The 18,597-nt window shown below is 49.3% G+C and overlaps 1 long non-coding RNA gene across 1 annotated transcript; it reads left to right on the forward strand.

Annotated features, from left to right (window-relative positions):
• Positions 1-375: 375 nt before the first annotated feature.
• On the forward strand, positions 376-8,340 carry LOC119113118 (uncharacterized). The gene is made up of 3 exons (XR_005095823.1): positions 376-559; positions 1,953-2,247; positions 7,218-8,340. It is a non-coding gene; the product is annotated as an uncharacterized LOC119113118 (long non-coding RNA).
• The last annotated feature ends 10,257 nt before the right edge of the window (positions 8,341-18,597 follow it).

The following is an 18,597-nucleotide window of genomic DNA, read 5'->3' on the forward strand; positions in this document are numbered from 1 at the left end:
TCGGTTACAAACATACCTAAAATCTGAAATATTTGGTTATGGTTGAAATCCGGGGAGAAATCAGTCTTTGTGGGTAGGTCAGATCAACGTTATCTTCTAAGGTCCCAACCGATTTAAGAAAGTAACACCCCTGGAGTGTTGACGCCTTCCTCGGGCCGCCCAATATTTGCGCGCGTCTCACGTTATGCTTACGGCCTTGCGAATATACAAATTCCTTTCATCTTGGACGTTAGCTGACTGAACTGTGCCCCATGAGTCGAAGAAATTCCTTAATGGCGTAAGGTCATTTTGAACTGCTGCTGGGCAGCGCAGAAGCTCCATGCGATGAAGTTTTCTTTTGTAAACGTGATAATTCCCTGGCTGTTTCAGATTGATACCACTTGATACATTGAGGTCGCCGGGTATGGCGTGCTCGTTCGGAGAGGAGCAGTGGTTGATAGCTTCCGGCAGCCAGCGAAAATATGGAACTACATCGAACCTAAAGCCTGAGCGGCTTATTAGGTACGACGTGCAGGACAACGACACACTGCAAGGCATTGCCTTGAAACACAACGTTACGGTAGGTTGCGGCGGTTCTGGCGCGGTGGGTTTGGGTGTCATTAGCGTTATGCCAGTATTGTGTGTGACCATACGGGGTATTTGTCATAGGATGCAGTTTGATATTAATGTATCCAAGAACAATTATTACAAGTATTGTGTTGCAACAAGTATTTAAATCATGTGGTGGTGGATGACCAAGCTGTGGACCTCCATCGCAATTTCCACAACTCAATTTTGCATGGCTTAATTGATCAGTTATTAGCATATTACACACTAGTAAATACGTAGACTTGAATGTTTTTGTTAAATGTATGATTCGTAGATGGTTTTACGCTTCAGTCTTTGCTTTTGTTGTTAGCAGCATTGCTATTTCTAGCATCAGTAGAGGCTGAGTAATGTGATGGCTGCAAAGCTTTTACATACGAGTTAAATTCACGGCTAGTTGATGGTGCTGCCTCATAAAAAACATGCTTCTGGTTTTTTCCTTGCCTTGGATGACAACCTAAAGTGATGTCAAGCATGCATTTGTGAACTCATGGCTGTGGAGGTGATTTTGAAGTATTTTCTAAGGCACTGAACATATTCTGTGTGCTCAAAATCAAGCAAGGCTGGTTACAGGCCCAACAGCTAAAATATGGTCAGTGGCATGCTTGAATTAAAGTAGTGGGTTTGCACCCAGGTCAGTGTTTCCACTTCATTTTGTCACCCAGTTGTTACATAGTTAATTTGCATTGTCACCCACTTTGGGCTTTTGGACTTTGGGCAGAACAGATTGCTGTGTGCTTTGGGTGATCCAGGTGCATTTTGGCCACCATTTGGATTTATAAATGTTTTAAAAGACTAATTGTTTAATGTATTTTGTGGTGGCTACATAATGTGGCACTTCTGAACACAAATGTATGCTGCATCCCAGGTAGATAAGATATGAATTCTCTGACATCAAACTAGGTGTGTTGCCACCATTTTGATTATGACCCGCGCTATCCTTCTTAGAACAAGTGTCAGAATGGTCAAATTCAGGCAAAATTTTGTTGTAGGTGGTGTTGGTTCTGTTATGACCTGGGTCCAGTTCAGCCCATGGGACTGACCCTTTTTCAACAAAAGTGAAGCTGCTAAAGATATCTTCTGGTCATTTTTTCAATTCAAGTTGGTAATGGTTTTTAATGTTTTTGGAACTGCCAGGCTTGCCAACATTTGTCACCCTTTCTTAGTGTGAGTTTTCTTAAAAACACAACAGCATGCTACAATGAGTTTGCACACTTCTTGGTCAGATGTTAGCAAGATTTGCATAATTGTCCACATTATTCATGCAGATTTGAGGCAATTTTGGTGTATTCTGGTGGGGCAAATGAAGCAGGTAGCCCTACATCATATGACCCATCTGGACTATGATCTTGTTAAATGTCCGGCAGATGGAACAGCTGAAGCGGACCAACAAGTTGTGGACAAATGACAGCTTACATGTGCGTCGCCAGCTGCTAGTGCCAGTGCCGCTGGAGCCGAGCTCCGTCTGGTCAGACAGTGACGACAGTGTGAGCAGCCCTGCCTCGTCCGACTGTCGCAGTCTGGTTTCTGGGGCAGCGCCAACAGATAGTGACGCCGCTCCGCCTTCGCGCACCGCCGCCGACTTCCTAAAGCAGGTGGACAGCGTCATCGCCAGCAGTCGGAGAAACGTCTCACGACTGCAGCTGGAGTAACACTGGAATGGTAAGCTGGAGCTTGGGACTTGAGGTGTCAGTCATTTGTGTTTCCTGTAGGGTGTGCCATACCACACATGCTTTTCTAAGAACACAGGGCCGGTGATAACTTGGTACGCCATAACAAGAAGAACACGATAGTGAACAAATTTTTCAAAGCAATGGTAGCTAGGCCTGCGCCAGATGTATTGCAGTTGTCCCTATTCCTCGTACCTTAGCGATGCTGCTGCCACCTGGCAGCATGAGGAAAATTCAGCTGAAAGCTGTGAGAACTTATCACGGCTGAGAAGGGTAGTTTTGTCGCATTGGCCTTAACCGTGTGACGAAACTGGTGAGAAGAAGCTTCGAAGGCCTCATTTGTCCGGCATCTCGATGTCCCACAACAAATTGAGGAGATTTCGAAACGTGTGTTTGTCGCGCGACGATCATATCTGGTGTGTTGCTGCGCTGTGTGGACGTGTAATGCAGGATTATTGTTTTGTATATTACACGCGGCCCAGATCCCCACCGCAGTAATGTAGCAATTTGACTTAACGGCTTTAACGATGCTTCGAAAATGCGCCCTACTATCCGGTGTTTAGGGCAGCACGTTCTTATAAGATGACCATTGAGAGCATCACGCAAGGGTGTCGCTTTATACAGTGATTGGGGGCTCACACGATTTTAGGTGAAATTTTCCATGTTTTGTCAAAGCCGTGCTGTTATGTTTGTAGGGTGACCGCGGACCTGGCCCACCTTAAATATACAAAATGATGATCCTGACAATACTCATCCGCACATTACAACGCACCAGATTTTACAGTTGCGGAACACACTCACGTTCCACACGTCTCAAAATCCCCTCTCTTTGTTAAATGGACATCAGGACGCCTTGACGCTTCAGACCACGTTTTAGGACTTTGTGGACCGTTCCATTTCGTTTCCGTCCTGTGTAAACAGACGAAGGGGGTCAGCAATGGTGGAAGGGTTGAAACATCGACATGTTCATCTGTGCCGAACCAGTTTTGTGGTGTCGTGAGAAGGACAAGTTACGTATTATTTGTTGTCAAGAGTCAGTTGCTAGCAGCGTGAGATGTTGAAAAGTTAGGCATTCATGCTCGTCTCGCCTGGTTGTTGGTGAGCAGGGCTACTCTCGCCTCAGGAGCCAGCCGCACATTCGTTTCGTCCAATCTCACGGCACGGGGATTAGACTGGGTATTAGCTGGGTATTTCAGAGCTGAGGACAATGCTTTTCGGATGGATATCGGTCCCATCAGTGTAGTAGGAACGAACGGAGGAATGGATGACAAATCTGTGGCTTACCTGAGCCAGGTTATATTAGAATAACCATAGACTTAATCCAATCGTCTGCCTAATTGAACTGTGCTTTGACAGTTGGAAGGATCTCACCGATGCCAGTGAGGAGATGTGCACCAAGAAGAGCACGTGGCTGTGATAGCCGAGCCCGGCATAGAATACAACGGACCCTTAAATCCCTTAAATGTATGAAGGCAGTGGACCAGTTCAGTGAACTCCAGGCAGTACCCTGCGAGTAAAGCGGGAAACGTGACTGTTCGTGGGTGTGATGGCACAGCACAAAACCTCGCACGCTTTGGTGGTACTTGCCGGCTGTTTGAACTCGTCAACAAGAAGCTTGTTCACTGATTCATTTGCGCCAGCTGCGTACAAACGAGCTCAGTCTGCGACAGCTGTTTACGGAGCCCGGTAGTGTGACACCGGGATCGAAGTCCTTCACGGGGCCGCTCGGCAAGGCAGCTGCAGAAGTAGTGCATGAGATGTGTGTCGTCCAATGCAGTCCTACCAGTGGCGACGTCACCGAGAGACGGTAGCTGGAGCTGTTGACCTCAGCTCTGACTGGCGGATCCCTATGACCTGTTTGACAGTGTTCAGACCGGGACATTTTCGTCCGACGTAGCGACGCGAGTCCGGTCGCTAAGTCACGCAAAGAAAGCTTAGGTCCTCCGCTCAAGGCATAAACGTGGCTGTTTCTTATTTGCTCTAAGTCGATGTTTTTCTGTTGAATCTAAGTCGTCTCAAGATTTAAAGCCAGTGGCAATTTCATCAAATAATGTTTACCTTCTATACCATGCTGTCGCTGGGTCTATGTGCTGATGTGATTGACCATGGGAGGTCGGAAATGGTGTTGTGCTGACAGAAATATTACCTATGTTTAGGACTAGTCGACACGAATAGGTCTGTTCACCCACTCCGTTGCCAGCTATGAAAACCTTTGTCGACGCCTAAATGCGTGGATTTGCTTGGGCAGCAGGATGTCATGTACCTCGCTGGCGGCTCCGGCACGGTGCAGCCTTGCTACAGACATACACGTCGATTACAAATTCAAGCGCCCGGCCTCAGGACACGGCAAAGTATATGGTGCGCCATCACGTGCCGATGTTGTTACACAAAAAGCAAAAACGACGCATGCGTCAGTTGGTCAAGGCACATCCTACATTTTCTGACGTGCCTGATGCCTCTCGCGGACCACATGCAAGAGATAGTCCGTCATGGAGCAAAATACGTACTGGTTTCATCAAGAGGCTTTGCCTTCGGCGACGCCGAAATAACATGGAATGGAATAACCAGTGAGGATGCAGAGATCAGAGCCCGGGCCGAAAATGGCATCGAAAAATGCCGTCTAAAGTCACAGAGAGATGTTTTTGACTATTCGCTCTGCCGTCTATGAACTTCGCTTCTTTACAATGGCATGTATCTAAAATGCAGAGATTTCTTTATCGTACCTCTTTTCAGTATGTCGCAGGCTAGGTTTCTTGAATCACCTGAATGAGCTTATGACTGCACTGGCAAAACGGAAAAATGCAGTACATTTCAAGCTGTGAGAATCCTCCTCAGTTCATTACACCACATGGACACAATAAATATGCGGCTCTAGGAAAGTGAATGCATTTGTCATCCACCACGGTCACCACAATTTGCATTTTCACTGCCTGCAGTACAGCATTTGAATGCGTCGCAGTAGCTACAAAGCCATATTCGTGTTATTCGTATTCAGAAACCAAACTCAGGCTCTTATGTGGTGCTTTTTATCCGTACGAAGGTGCATCAACAGAACGGAATAAACACCACGTGACATTTCCCTCTTGCCACAATCCAGGTCTCATGGATAGGTAGTGTTCCACATGTGAAGATATTTAAGGGAATATTTCACATTTGGGGACATTGAATCAATCAGATATGATAGACAAGTTCACTTATAACTAACGGTATCCTTTTAGGTGGAAAAGACTGCTGTGGGACAGTACAATTTTATGTTAAGTAAATGTCCTTCTCAGTGGGTCATGATTTGATTACGTCGTCGTACCTTACACAGCATTGCTTGAGAGTCAGTTGATGGCCGTTATATCTGGAAATCTCGCCCACCAACGCCAGATATGAACACCACGACAATGACTTTTTTCTTGGCGTGGATCGCCGCATGGCTTATGAAATCACAGGATTTCAGTGACGTTATTATGACGTCATGAATGCCAAGGGGACCTTGACATGCTCTTTCCGATATGCCTTTCCTCATTTTCGCGGGTGTGTGGTCCAGAAACTAAAAGGCCTTAGGTTTGAGAATGGCAGGGTTGTGAGCAGCACCGAAAAGTCTTCAAGGTGACTATTTCGGTTCAAAACCCCATATAGATGTGGAGCACTCCCTGTAAGGCAAGCATTAGGTAGAATGGAGGAAGCTGATTTGCGACTTTTGGAATGTTTTTGAGCGCAAAAGATTGCTCTAAGTAACACGCTTTCACTATTTAGTAAATATGCTCCCGAATGGGTTATCGTCTTAATGCGTTATAGAAGGCTTCTATGCCGTCAGAGCCGTTGCCAGACTAGCCATGTCGGCATGTAGCTTATAAACGAGACGAACTGATGTCTGAAATAGGACATAGCGTTGAACTGCAGGGAATTGTCATGAAAACGACTACCTTGTTCAAAACCCCATGTGGATGTGGACCATTGGCTCTAGGAACTAACAAAAAAAGCATTTATTTGCTTGCTTATATCTTTGACCCGCAAAAGGCTGCTAAGTCTGGCCCATAACCCGGCAAAAAGCCCGCGGGTTCCTGCGGGTCAAATGTGGCGGGGTGATGGGTTGAAAAATTGCATGTCTAGTACCATGTTTGGTTCCATGTTCGCTGAAATTCTGAGTCTGGTCACTTGTGTTGAGATTATTTTATAGACCTCTATTTGTTTTGACTAGACTACTTTTCCACTAACTGCTCACAAAACATGTATTAACCTCCTTTTTCAATGTCGACTTCAGAGAAACCGTGCTTTGTACCACCATATTTGAGCATTCGGGAGATAGTGCTCTATTGTATGCCCTGGCGCTGGCTAGGTTTGTACTGTTTCGAGCAAATAGGTTGGACATTTGATGAAATGCAATTTTGCACTAAATGGTATGCGCTGGTTCACCATGTCGCGCAGCTGACGGCACACCTGGTTGTTCGACCTTTGTGAAATCTTTCAGCGTTATGGGGCTCCGTTCACGGCATGATAATGGCTGACGAACTGAGCGCCCCCATTTCTTTCCGCATTACTTGTTCAACCTTTGTGAAGTCTTTCAGCGCTACGGGGCTCCGTTCGCGGCATGATAATGACTGACGAACTGAGCGCCCGCATTTCTTGCCGCTTTGCACCCGCATTTATTCTGCGACCTTCTAGTCTTGCGCTACTGTCGTACCCGTACAAGCAAACCCGGCAGTGAGCGTAGAGCACGATATAAAACTGCACGAGCGGTTTGATGCACACTGCACGGAGATTGCGGCCCTTGCGTCAGCTGGCCCCGCCTGCCTTCCATGGGTGATGGCAGTGACCCCAGGTGTAACATGCATTCACAATCAGCCCTGCATGTTTTGTGTTGTAGGTGATTGCTTAGTTGTATCGCTTATATTGTATTGCTTAGTTGTATAGGTGATTGCTTTGTTGTAGGTGATCGCGAGCGTAATTCGCTCTTCCTTTCCTCATTTCCAGGATGGCGGGCACCACTACGGATTCAACGCTACTTCATGAGCTGTGGGCTGCGAGGTCACCCGTGATGGGCAGAACGCCAGTGCTTCAGGACGGGAGAAGACATGGCAGAAGCCCCAGCGCATACCGTATGTCTGCTCTGAAGCCCAGGCTAGAAATCCAGGAGTCGGTATGCATTTGTGCATATCATATACATGTTTGTAAGGGTGCGGCATGGTAGACCGGTGGATTACATTTTGCCGTAACACTGCATGCATTGTCGTGATTTAGAGGAAGATTATATTTCATTGAGTGGTATGCTTGCTATCATTCAATGAATAATGGATTGAACGGGTGATGCCGCCGCTCATGCACCCGTGACGCTTACTGTGGGTATAATATGCCGTTCATGCAGTGTCGACCTTTGCATTTAGCTGGGAAAGTATCATTTTACGCAATAATGTGTTAGAAACCTTTTCATCTGCGGTGTTTTCATAATTAGTGATTTAAGACATCCAGCCGCAAGCGGGGCGTGGCACATCCTGAATCTGGTTTGTTTGGATGCAATGCTCATGCCATCTAGTGTGTCGTTGCTATGGTTACGACTGGAAGTGCTATCCGTATCAGCGAGCGAGCGTGTCGGTGGCGGAGACTGAGTGGAATCGTTGTAAAACTGAAAGAAGTTTAAAGAAACCCGTTTCATTGTAGGGTATGTGCAACGCGTATTGCTGCCGTGCGCGAAATGTATACCACTGCCGCAAACGAATGCACGCCGCTTGTATTGGGGCATGCCGAGCACACGCGTGCCCGGTTTGTCCCACACGCGTGCCCGGCTTTCAAACCGAGATGGCATATGGTTTAAGTTCGTCATCATTGACATTCGGGTAAGTGACGGACATCCGTGTCCACGACGTTCATGTGCCTGCGGCTTTCAGGCAAGTGGATGTCGAGGAAGGCTGTTGTTAGGCTGTGTGTACATGCCGGGCATCCTAATGCGATGATGCGCTGAGCTTAACGGATATGACAGCATGCTGCCATGCCAACTATAGCATGTGGTTCGGGTCGCCTCAAGGGGCCTGAACGCTCCTGGGCGGTTGTCAAGCTAAGAAGCGAATATCCAAGGCAATAAACGATATTTTACCCATAATACGGTCGTCATTTGATCAGTGCTCCCCGTACCCTGTAGCACAGTACAATCATCGAAGATGTTTGTGGATGAGGCAGCGGGTCCATGTCTTTTAACCGTAAGTGTGCCAATGGATGTTACCCTTACATTTGACTGGTTGCCGCATTCGGGCAGTGATGTCACTGCCCCACCGCACTACCACATTGAGGAACCGTGCCAGTCACGACATCTGTGGACATTCCGCCGATGTTCCATGACCATGTGCCGTAGTCTGGGTCGCGAGTTGACAATCGCCAAGGCGGTGTGTGCATCTTTGTGCCTCTTCCGAGACTACTGCACACGGTGAGCCGCAGCGGAAACGCTGTCAACAGTGTAGGGGTAGGCTGATTCTGAGAAAACGGGAAGATCCAAGTCCAGCACAGACGAGCCGAAGGTATCGAGCCAGATGAACATATAGGGTCTGTAGTCTGCGCCGTCGACAGCGCAAATTCCTCTGAACATGCGAGAATAACTTAAGACCATTCTGGGGGCTTCTGAAAGGTCGGGGATGCCCCGGTAGATAAATGTATTCAACCCCCGGCAGGGGCACAGTGCCTTTCGGCCAAACAGAAAGATACTAAAGCCAATGCGGAGGGCCTTGTGTGATCGAGAAATGAGACTGCATGTGAGCATGTAAGTTCCCGGCAGTAATATAGGGTCTTGAAATTATGACGCGCCTGCGACCGATGTTACTGGGATCCACCCAGGCTCGGGGGTGTCCGAGCTGTCAGATAGTGCCTCCGGTGCCTCCGATAGGAACGTGTGGTCCCCTGCAGTTGTCAGTAAGTGGGAATCGCCCTGTACCAGTGCAGGAGGGGGGGGGGGGGGGGGCACTGAGCATCGAGCGTCTTAATAAACTGACTTGTTCAAAGGGCCCGACAACGGTGAGAGCCGTATTGAATAGCAAGAGCGGAACTCCAATGCGGAAGGCCCCACGGCTCTTACCAATGAATCACTCAGCACGCTAACAGGGCCCCGGTCATTGTCAAGGTGTTTTACCTCTACAAACACGTGTGTCAATCGCCCTCTTCATAGTAGAGCACACCGTGGTAATGAAACAGAAACGGGAACATGATTTCTTGTGTTCTAGATATAACGATTAACGATAATGGCGGTTCACAGGCTTGGAAATTTTCCCTGCTTGGCCAATTTCGAATGTTAGGGACTTGGATGTTTGAACAGTGAAGGAAATATTTGAACTTTGTGTATAGCCATGCAGTACAGTTTTCTCCATGATCTCGGACGAAAACGACGTTGACAATTTGTGCCGTTCGATTGCTGCGAGTGGTCAGCGGTCAGAGGTCATAAGGGCTTATCCGCTTTATATCCCTTCAACCACAGAAAGCCATAGCGATAAGGGAATATTCCTCCCATGAGCGGTGCCACGCATTTTGAGCAAGGGAACAACCTTTCAGGTGGTTTCGGGCCCACTAGACAAAATTGGGTCTCCTCGCAGAGGGGCCTCCCGGTTGAGACTATCTAATGAGTCTGTTGAGCTTTGACGGGCAGAAAAAGGGAGCCAACGCAACAACTTTATCGCCATTCTCTGTTCCAACTTCCTAGAAATTACCGTACCTCCCTAATTTGGAGGAACATCACGTTTCTCAGTGATTTCGTGTCCTTAGAAGATATAGGCAACCCCATGTATTGGGTCACTGAAACTGACAAAGGAAAAATGGACATCTAAGGCACATATTACAATTTGTAAACGCTACCGTGTTACGGTGCGCAGCTATTTTTGTGACTGAGCCAGCTGAAGCAGCGGAAAGCAGCTGTTGTAAAAGTAAATCCAATTTGGAGATCATAACCTTTTATGGGGTAAATGCATCCTTGTCTAGCGACCGATGCGGTAACGATATCCTATGATTTGGGTTTTAGGTCATGCCGCTTCCCTTTGACCTGTGGTCACAAAATTTTCATATGCACCAGCTCCAGACATGTTTAACACGCTTTAAAAAGCCGTTTGTCTGTCTCGCTAGTACTTTTATTCATAACATTTTGAGAAAAGGGTCACATGAAGACGGTCATATGACATGCACACATAAAAGATCGCATGCATACAAAAGTCACATGACATACAAATTGGTTGTCTCGAGACAGAAAAGGGCCGCCTCAACACACGATAAATCTTCCTGATCCAAAACAGAGACTTCATTTTATCTCTGGATTTTTTAGTACTTGAACTTTTTTCGTTTGATATGTTGTCCTTTTAAGTTTTTCCCATTTGGCTTTTGTTATTTTGGCCTGATGAATGTTTCACTTTTTGCGATGGAGTTTTATGTTTGCTAGTGTTTGCCATTTGACTTTTTATCAATCCGCTTAAATCATTTTAATTTTTTGGCTCTGCCTTTTTCCATTTTACTTTTGCCTTCTTTGACTTTTTCCATTTGACCTGATCTCACTTCACTTTTTGTCCTCTGACTTCTTGGCTTTTGACTTGATGTCCGGTTGCCATCAAAACGCCTTGCCGCGGCCACATACCGACAATGTAAACGTGTGTTGGCTCCTCCCAAGCTTCCAAGGTCAGCCAATAAAAGCCGGCTATTAATAGTAACCAGTGAGATCGAGCCAGACGGCCGGCGTCATTGGCTAGTCAGCCAATGAGAAGCCCGCAGAGCGTCGACGATGGGCAACGCGACAGCCAATGTTCGACAGCCTCGGAGAAGCCGATAGCACTGCGGGGAGAAACTAAACGGCCGAACAAACCTGTTGACAGTCCCTTCTCCAAGCCTATGGCACCGGTCGATACCAAGCCTTCATCGTTCGATGCCACTTAGTCGGCAATCTATGTTTTTAGAATTATTTACTGAAAAAAGCGTTCATGCGAACTATTTGTGTTACGTCCACTTCTTCTTTCAACTACACATACGAGTTACTTATTTGAACAGAAATTGAAGCACCCCAATCCCCAAAATAATGGAAAATACACTTCTTACCGCAACATCTTTACTACATCTCTTGGACTGGTCAAGAAGAAATACTATGGTGATAGATTCATTATACATTTTGATAATTCCAAGGAAACATGGAAAACATTGCACACTCATCAATTCGAAGCAAAAAAGTATGCAAATCCAACCAGGATTAGTGAGACTAACGACAAAATTATCACAGATGGTCAGGATATCGCAGAATCACTCAATTACTTCTTCACTGAGATTGGATACAAATTAAAGGACAGGATTCCTAAATCATCATTCAATCTACTCCAACTCATCGCAAACGTAGAAAATGAAATGAACTACACCCCCCCCCCCCTCCCACTAATGAGGAGGAATTGATTATTGTTATCTATGAATTAAACAATGTCGGAGCTGGAGTTGGCAACATAAATGCAAAAATATTCAAGTTATCTTATTGGGTCACACTGAAAGCAATTCTTCATCTTTTCAACAGCTGTTTATTATCGGGGATGCTTCCAGGCATTTTCGAAAAAGCCGTGATTAAACTACGGCTTTTGGCAGACATCCCCATGCATGCAGACATCCCCATCATCACAGCATGGGCAGACATCCCCATGCTCCTAGCCTATTGCACCGATCGACATGAAGCATCACCGATCGGTGCGCTATAGCCGATATCCCATCCTTTTCAGAACATGGTGACCTTAGGTCAGGTAAAACGTCAACAAAAACGCCCCAAACCACCAAAATTGGCTGCAGACAACCCGTGCCCTGAGTCTTTGGCACCGATCGGCATGAAACTCCCACCAGTCGATGGGCCATAGCCGATATCCTACCCTTCTGGTAGTCAGATCCTGGTGGTGGCTTAATTATGGTGCTGGTTAAATTTTGGAATTTTGGAGTTTTTGTTGACGCTTGACCTCATCTAAAGTCACCATGTTCTGGAAAGGCTAGGTTATCGACTATAGTGCATCGGTTGGTGAAGGTGTCAAGCGCATGGGTGTCAATGGCTCGAAGCATGGGGTTGCCAACAGCCAATTTTGGAGGTTTTCGGAGTTTTTGGTGACGTTTGACCTGATCTTAAGTCACCATGTTTTGAACAGGATAGGATTTCGACTATGGCGCATTGAGTGGTGGAGGTTTGATGCTGATCAGTGCCATAGGCTCGGAACATGGGGTTATCTGCAGCCCTGTTTTTCTGTTTGTTAGCATTTAAAGTGACCTTTGACCTGCCACAAGGTCGCCATATTATGGAAAGAGTAGGTTGTTGACTAAGCAGCATTTAATTATGAAGGTTTGGTGTCAGTCTGTGTCATAGGCTCGGAGCATGGAGCTGTCAACAGGTTTGTTCGGGCGTTTGGTTGCTTCCCTCCGCGGGTCGCAGGTTCGTCTCGCCGCTGCCCCAGCATTGCCGTGTGTATACTATTGCTGCGTAGCCGTGACTGCAGCATTGTCAGATGTGTGCGACGGCTGCACCAGTGGTGTCGGGCAGCCAGCCGTCGGACGGGACGGAGGCGTGCGATGCTCGGTGATGTGCGGCCATCACAGCTCCGGCATGTCCGTCATCAGTCGTCACGCTTTCCCTGCGCGTGCAACTGACAGGTGGCCCGCAGACCAGCACAGGCGACAGCAGACCACTGTCGGGCCGGTGACACCATCGTCCAGGCCAAGCACCAGCCGGCCTCAGCGTCACCCGCCAACCTGGGACGGCACAGTACAGACGCTCCACCGGCGGCAGGCTGGGACGCAGTCAGACCTCGCTATCGAGCCGCCTGTCAGCAGTTGACTGCCGCACAGCGCCCGCTGCACAGACACGCTGATCAGCACGCCCCCGCCCAGCCAGCTGCGGCTCGCAGCACACGGCTGCAGCGCGTGCCGATACACCACGGCCGTGCCGCACGGCATGCACGGGCAGGCACGTGGCGACACGTGGCGTCGGCAGTGGAGGGCGTGCATCGGTCGGCCGGTGCCACGTGGCCGGGGCGTGTCGGACGGTGGCGGTGTACCTGACCCAGCCGGGCCGTAGCACTGTGGCCTGTGTGATGCTCACCGCGGCGGATCTTCTCCGCAGGCGGAGCGGGCCGGGCGGCAGCGGCGGCAGTCTCTGGGGGTGATCGCCTGCCAACGAGATGTGGGTCAGCACCAGTCACTGAACCCACACGGCGGCTGGCTCACACAAATGCCGGTCACTAGATCGGCATTTGATCAGATTAGATCAGAATGCGGCACTAGATCGTGCGCTGTCTTCTCACCGCAGCAGCCCAGGCGCCATGTGAACAAGCAACCGTCGGGGAGGGCAATGCAACAATGGAAATTATTACTGTCAGCCAAACGACGCTACGCTACATGACGTCACCAACAGGGGTCAAACATCTCCGAGGGTCAGGAGGTGGCGGACCAAAATAGCGGAGTCAAAAATAGCCGCCAATGGGGGAATGCCTAACACATTGTCCTATGTCACATTTGCCATCACCGTGACAACCAAATAGAAAATGGCCTCAAAATGTAAACAGCAGCTGGACTACTGGTGCTGCAAACAATACCACGTTTCGCAATTCCATGGCAAAGCCACGGTATGCAGGATCGGGGCGAGTCCTATAACTGTTGTGTGGTATCCTCTGGGGTAATCTACTTCACTCCATCTTAATCTTATTATTTTGGGATAGATCACTTTTTTGTAAATGCTACGCTGCATGATAGTCGCCTCCCAATTCATCATTTCAGGATTTTGTTATGTCGCTCCGAAGAGTGATGCCATCTAGGAATCGGGCTGCCTTGTGCCGCCATCCACGGTGTTATGGTGTGATGGTCATCTACAGTGATGACAGATCTTGTGCCGTCACCTACAAGCTATGGCAGGAAGCAAAATCCCCTGACAGTGCATGAATTCTGCCCAATTTATTTTGAAGCCAAGAGCTGCCAATCTATCTAAATTGACGAGACGGAGGCGCGTTGGCATACTCGCGTAGGTTCAGACGTTTAGACGATTGTTGCGCGCTGTGGCTAATGTCAATTTATGTACAACGAAATCAGCAGGGAGCTGCCTTACCTGGATCGCCGACATAACAGTGAATGGTTCAGCATCATTACAGCTTTACGAAGCTACTGAGGCTATAGCGACGCCTGCCTACCATCTTGGCAAAAACGGTGGCTACTGCGAGAATCGAACCACGCAGCGAATGGTTAAACGTAAGCACCATAACTTGTACACGATGTCTAAGTCGTAATACCACCCAGATAACATGGCATGCCACGAACATTGACCTATTGGTAGTGGTAGCAGAAACCGTCTCGTAAGTTCCCGAAGAACGAGCCGATTAGGAATTTCGTCAGGGTGAGAGGCGCAGAAATTCTTGAAAACGTAGGCCATGGTGTCCCGAAATAAAAGCCTTGGTAACCTTTCGCCACGATAATTTGGTGTCCCTTCATGGCACTAAACCTCATGAGCGATCCAAGGAGGGGATTAACATGCTCCTGTTTCCTGGACAAGCTCGGCTCGTATGGCATCTATTCGGATTGGTTCTCAGCGTGACGCGGGGACGTGCCCAGACTGTGTGGAGTGGGTTGTGTGCACTGGATGTGGCGCACGAAGGGTCCAAGGATCCATCCTGGGGCTAATGCCATTCCTAATCTTCCCCAATGACGCAGCCCACCACATCCCACATGGCAAGATTGTAATGTACGCAAACGACGCCCAGTGACTCGGTGCCGAATGTTGAACAAACGTCCAGACTCCAAAAACTCGTGTCCAATGTCCCTTCCGCGTGGCATTGCAGTGGTTCGCTCAGAACAGACTGACAATTAATCTATCTAAGACTGAACTTGTCATCTTAGTCTCGGCGCCAAAACTTCTATGTTAAATTCCCTATCCATCTCATCCTCACAGAGCGTCACGGTCCTGGCAGTCGCCATCGACTCCCACCAGCGCAGAATGTACGTATAGCCTCCGGTGTTCAGCGGTGTTATTGTGTAATGGCGGCATCTCCCAGACTTCCGCCACAAACAGCTGTTGTGTACCAGGCGTTTCCTGGTGGAAGCTCTCGTCTTTTCTCGCAAGCGTTGCCGTACATCCGTGTGGGGAAATCGCACGCCAACGCGAACACAGCGCGTTCAGAAAGCAAGAAGGCGGCATCCCTACTGTGACTGACGATAACTGGCGTGACAGTGTGAATACACCGCCATAAGGACTAGGGTGGTCTACATCCGGGAAAAACTCACCGATCGTGATGTCACCATGCGGCATCTCGCCACTGACCCCTGTTCATCCGAATTGTTGCGCGCGTGGCTGGCCGGCGCTCTGACGCGTCCGCCCGCCGCACACGTGCTTCAGAGGGTGGCCGGCTGCAGCTACCCAGGGTACGGTCAGAATTCCCCCGTCGTAATCTCTACCGGGCCGCGATTGCTTGGAGTAACCTGTCATCGGAAGTAACGCAGCAGACTCGCTTCACATTGTTTAGCGAGCGAGGGTTCAGGTGATATGTATTAGCATTACATTGTGTTGTGTTTTCTTTGCATTGTGTGTGGATAGGTAGCCGTAATATTTTTCTCGTATGCGCTTTAAATGTCATGCGTTGCCTACCATGTATTATAAACACATCAAAGACATTGTATTGTGCTATCATGAGTTGACGTAGACACCACATAACCGATCGAATGGAGGTGCCTGGATAAACATATCCGTATCTCCGCTTCGCGTGGAGCGCCGTACCTGACCTTAGCCCTGCACGGTCTGCACCGCAGGGTCCAGCAACATTGGGGAAGGTCTGACCGTACAGGTGACATGCTTTCTAACCCAGCTCTTTCCTCTCCGAAACCATTCATCTGCCTGCGATACTCGCTTTCACATTGAAATGTTTTCCACGTTAGGGCGATGCGTCATCTTTCGCGGTCTTAGGACTTCAGATACACTTCATATTTACCAAAAGTCGCCATTGAATATCATGGGGTCTGCATATCCCCTACAATTATATGAAAGCTTTTTTATCCAGTCTAAAACATCTTTCGTCTCGTTATCTTTTTTAAACTGACCTGTCTGCACAGGGAGATGTGCTTGTGCTGGATTGTGTTAACCATGTCCATTAACTTCCTCGCCATGAACGATGTAGGTAATATAACCATACCATGTTTGTTAAACGTAGCCTTGTTCCATCGTGTAAGGACGTGTCCTGATACCTCAACAATGGTATCGAGACAATGACGGATTAACGTGACTGACGGATGATAGCGACTGCTGTCCTGGTCGTCACGGTTTTACTTCTTGTAACTATCCGGTGATATATAAACAATATCTTGTTAAAACTTTCTGGAAATCCTAGAGTCTTGAAATAGGGATTTCATGAGAATATTGTGCATGTATCGGTAGATGGCGTCCTACATAACCTGGGACATTGCATTGTCCTATCATGCATTGACGTGCGACGAAAAACATGCCGCCGGACAAAACCAAACATTATGCGATATTTATTCACGTTCCAAATTTCAGAAAAGCAACATAAAACCAAACTGGTGCACATCATCTGAACACAACTTAGGCGGGCCGGCGGCGGACGTACAAAAAACAACACACATTTAGGGACCAGAGGACATTTAGGGACCAGCCTGGGCTTCCGCCAGCTGACTGCGTTCTGTCATGGACCATGGGGAAGGAGAGAGGCGTTGCTGCTGGTGGCAGGCCCCGTGCTGGCGCCTGGACCATGCCGACAGCAGCGCGACAGAACGAGTCGGCAGCCCAGCGCTCAGGCAGCGGCGCACAGCGGGATGGGGCGCCCATGTACAACGGGTGAACGACCAGAACCGGTGTAGAGATGGACGGCTGGGCGCGCGGGGGCGGTGCAACGGGAAGGGCGCCGGGGGGGGGGGGGGGTATACAGAGGAGCTGACGGCGGGGGGGGGGCCGAGTCCACGAGGGGGGGGGGAGAAGATCCACGTGCCGGCTGTGAAGACGACACTGGACACGCGTTGGGACACAAGCGCGGTTGGATAGTCGAGTCGGGTGGAGTGTTCGCTCCAGACCGGCGCCCGGCTGGGAGTGTTCACTTCAGGTAGGCGCCCGGCTGGGAGTGGTGCCGGCAGACCGCCGCTCGGGGAGGCGCTACGATGAGACCGGTGCCCACGGAACGACGGAGGCCGCTCTCGCGCGACGGCCCGTGCGGACGGCGGCGGCGGCGTGCGCCCGCCATCCCACGCACTGCGCGACGGCCGGCGTCCTCGATCACAATCACCGCAGAGCCCCGCGCGGCGGCGAACGGCACACATACCTACACGCTCTCTGGCACTCGTCCACGGGCACAGCTCTGAGTGGCACGCCGTCCGATGCGCGGCGTTCTCGGCGCGCCGCGGCGCCCCGTCTCTCGGATCACAGCGGCGCACGGCCGGCTCAGGGCGCCGGCCGCGGCGGTGGTCGGCCGTTCTCCACCAGGAAGGCGGACGGGTCCGCGGCCGCCTCCTCGTACGCTGCAGCCACACGACCGGCTGTTAGCGGCCGATCCCAGACAGGACGTAGCCCCAAGCCATGACAGCCGGGCACGGCCAGCCTCTGGACATGACACGCCCCACCATGCATGTCAATACTTGTCACACTGCTGAGGCATCTTATCTGAAAGTGTCGTTAGGGCATATTGCTTCACCAGTCTTAAATATATCATGTTATGATCGTCACACCCTAAAGTGGTCGTCCTCAGGTTAAAGTCACGACATCGCTGACATCGACTAACCATCACGACCAACTAACCACGAATAGCATTGAACATCACATCACGACCAACTAACCACGAATAGCATTAAAGAGCCATGCATGTTGTAAGGCCAGCCTGGAATCTCTTGTTTTGTGCCGGCCTGTTAGATAAGTCGCGGCATCATGGGAATAATACCAGTCCGCGGACTGGAAAAGCATCGGCTGGGATTGTCATAATGGCGCGATGTTAGAGATTGCCTAGAAACTCTGCGCCTACGAGGCGTCATCGAGCGCGAAAAAGCAGTCAGTATGGCTCACCAAGGGACCAGTCCGAGGGTCATCACGTGCAAAGGAACTCCGCCTCTGACGGGAGCGCTCACGACCATCTGACTTATAACGGTTCAAGATCATCACCAATAAGGGCCGCAGCGCTGGCAGGCATGGAAAACGATGCCGCACGGGAAAAATACTCGCTTAGAGTCTAAATGCTGAACTTTTTCACTTCTTCCCACATCGCCCGTCTAGGGCACGTTGGTTTTAGCTGACATTTAGATGGCAAACATTAGATGGCAAACATGTCAGATTACAAGACATACGTGCCCTAAAAATAATCCATGGCATTTCAATAGTCGCGTTCTGGCGAGGCCAGTAGGCGCCAGAACA

This window comes from Pollicipes pollicipes, unplaced genomic scaffold (genome assembly GCF_011947565.3).
Source record: "Pollicipes pollicipes isolate AB1234 unplaced genomic scaffold, Ppol_2.1 Scaffold_7261;HRSCAF=8764_pilon_pilon_pilon, whole genome shotgun sequence".
Classification (NCBI taxonomy): domain Eukaryota; kingdom Metazoa; phylum Arthropoda; class Thecostraca; order Pollicipedomorpha; family Pollicipedidae; genus Pollicipes; species Pollicipes pollicipes.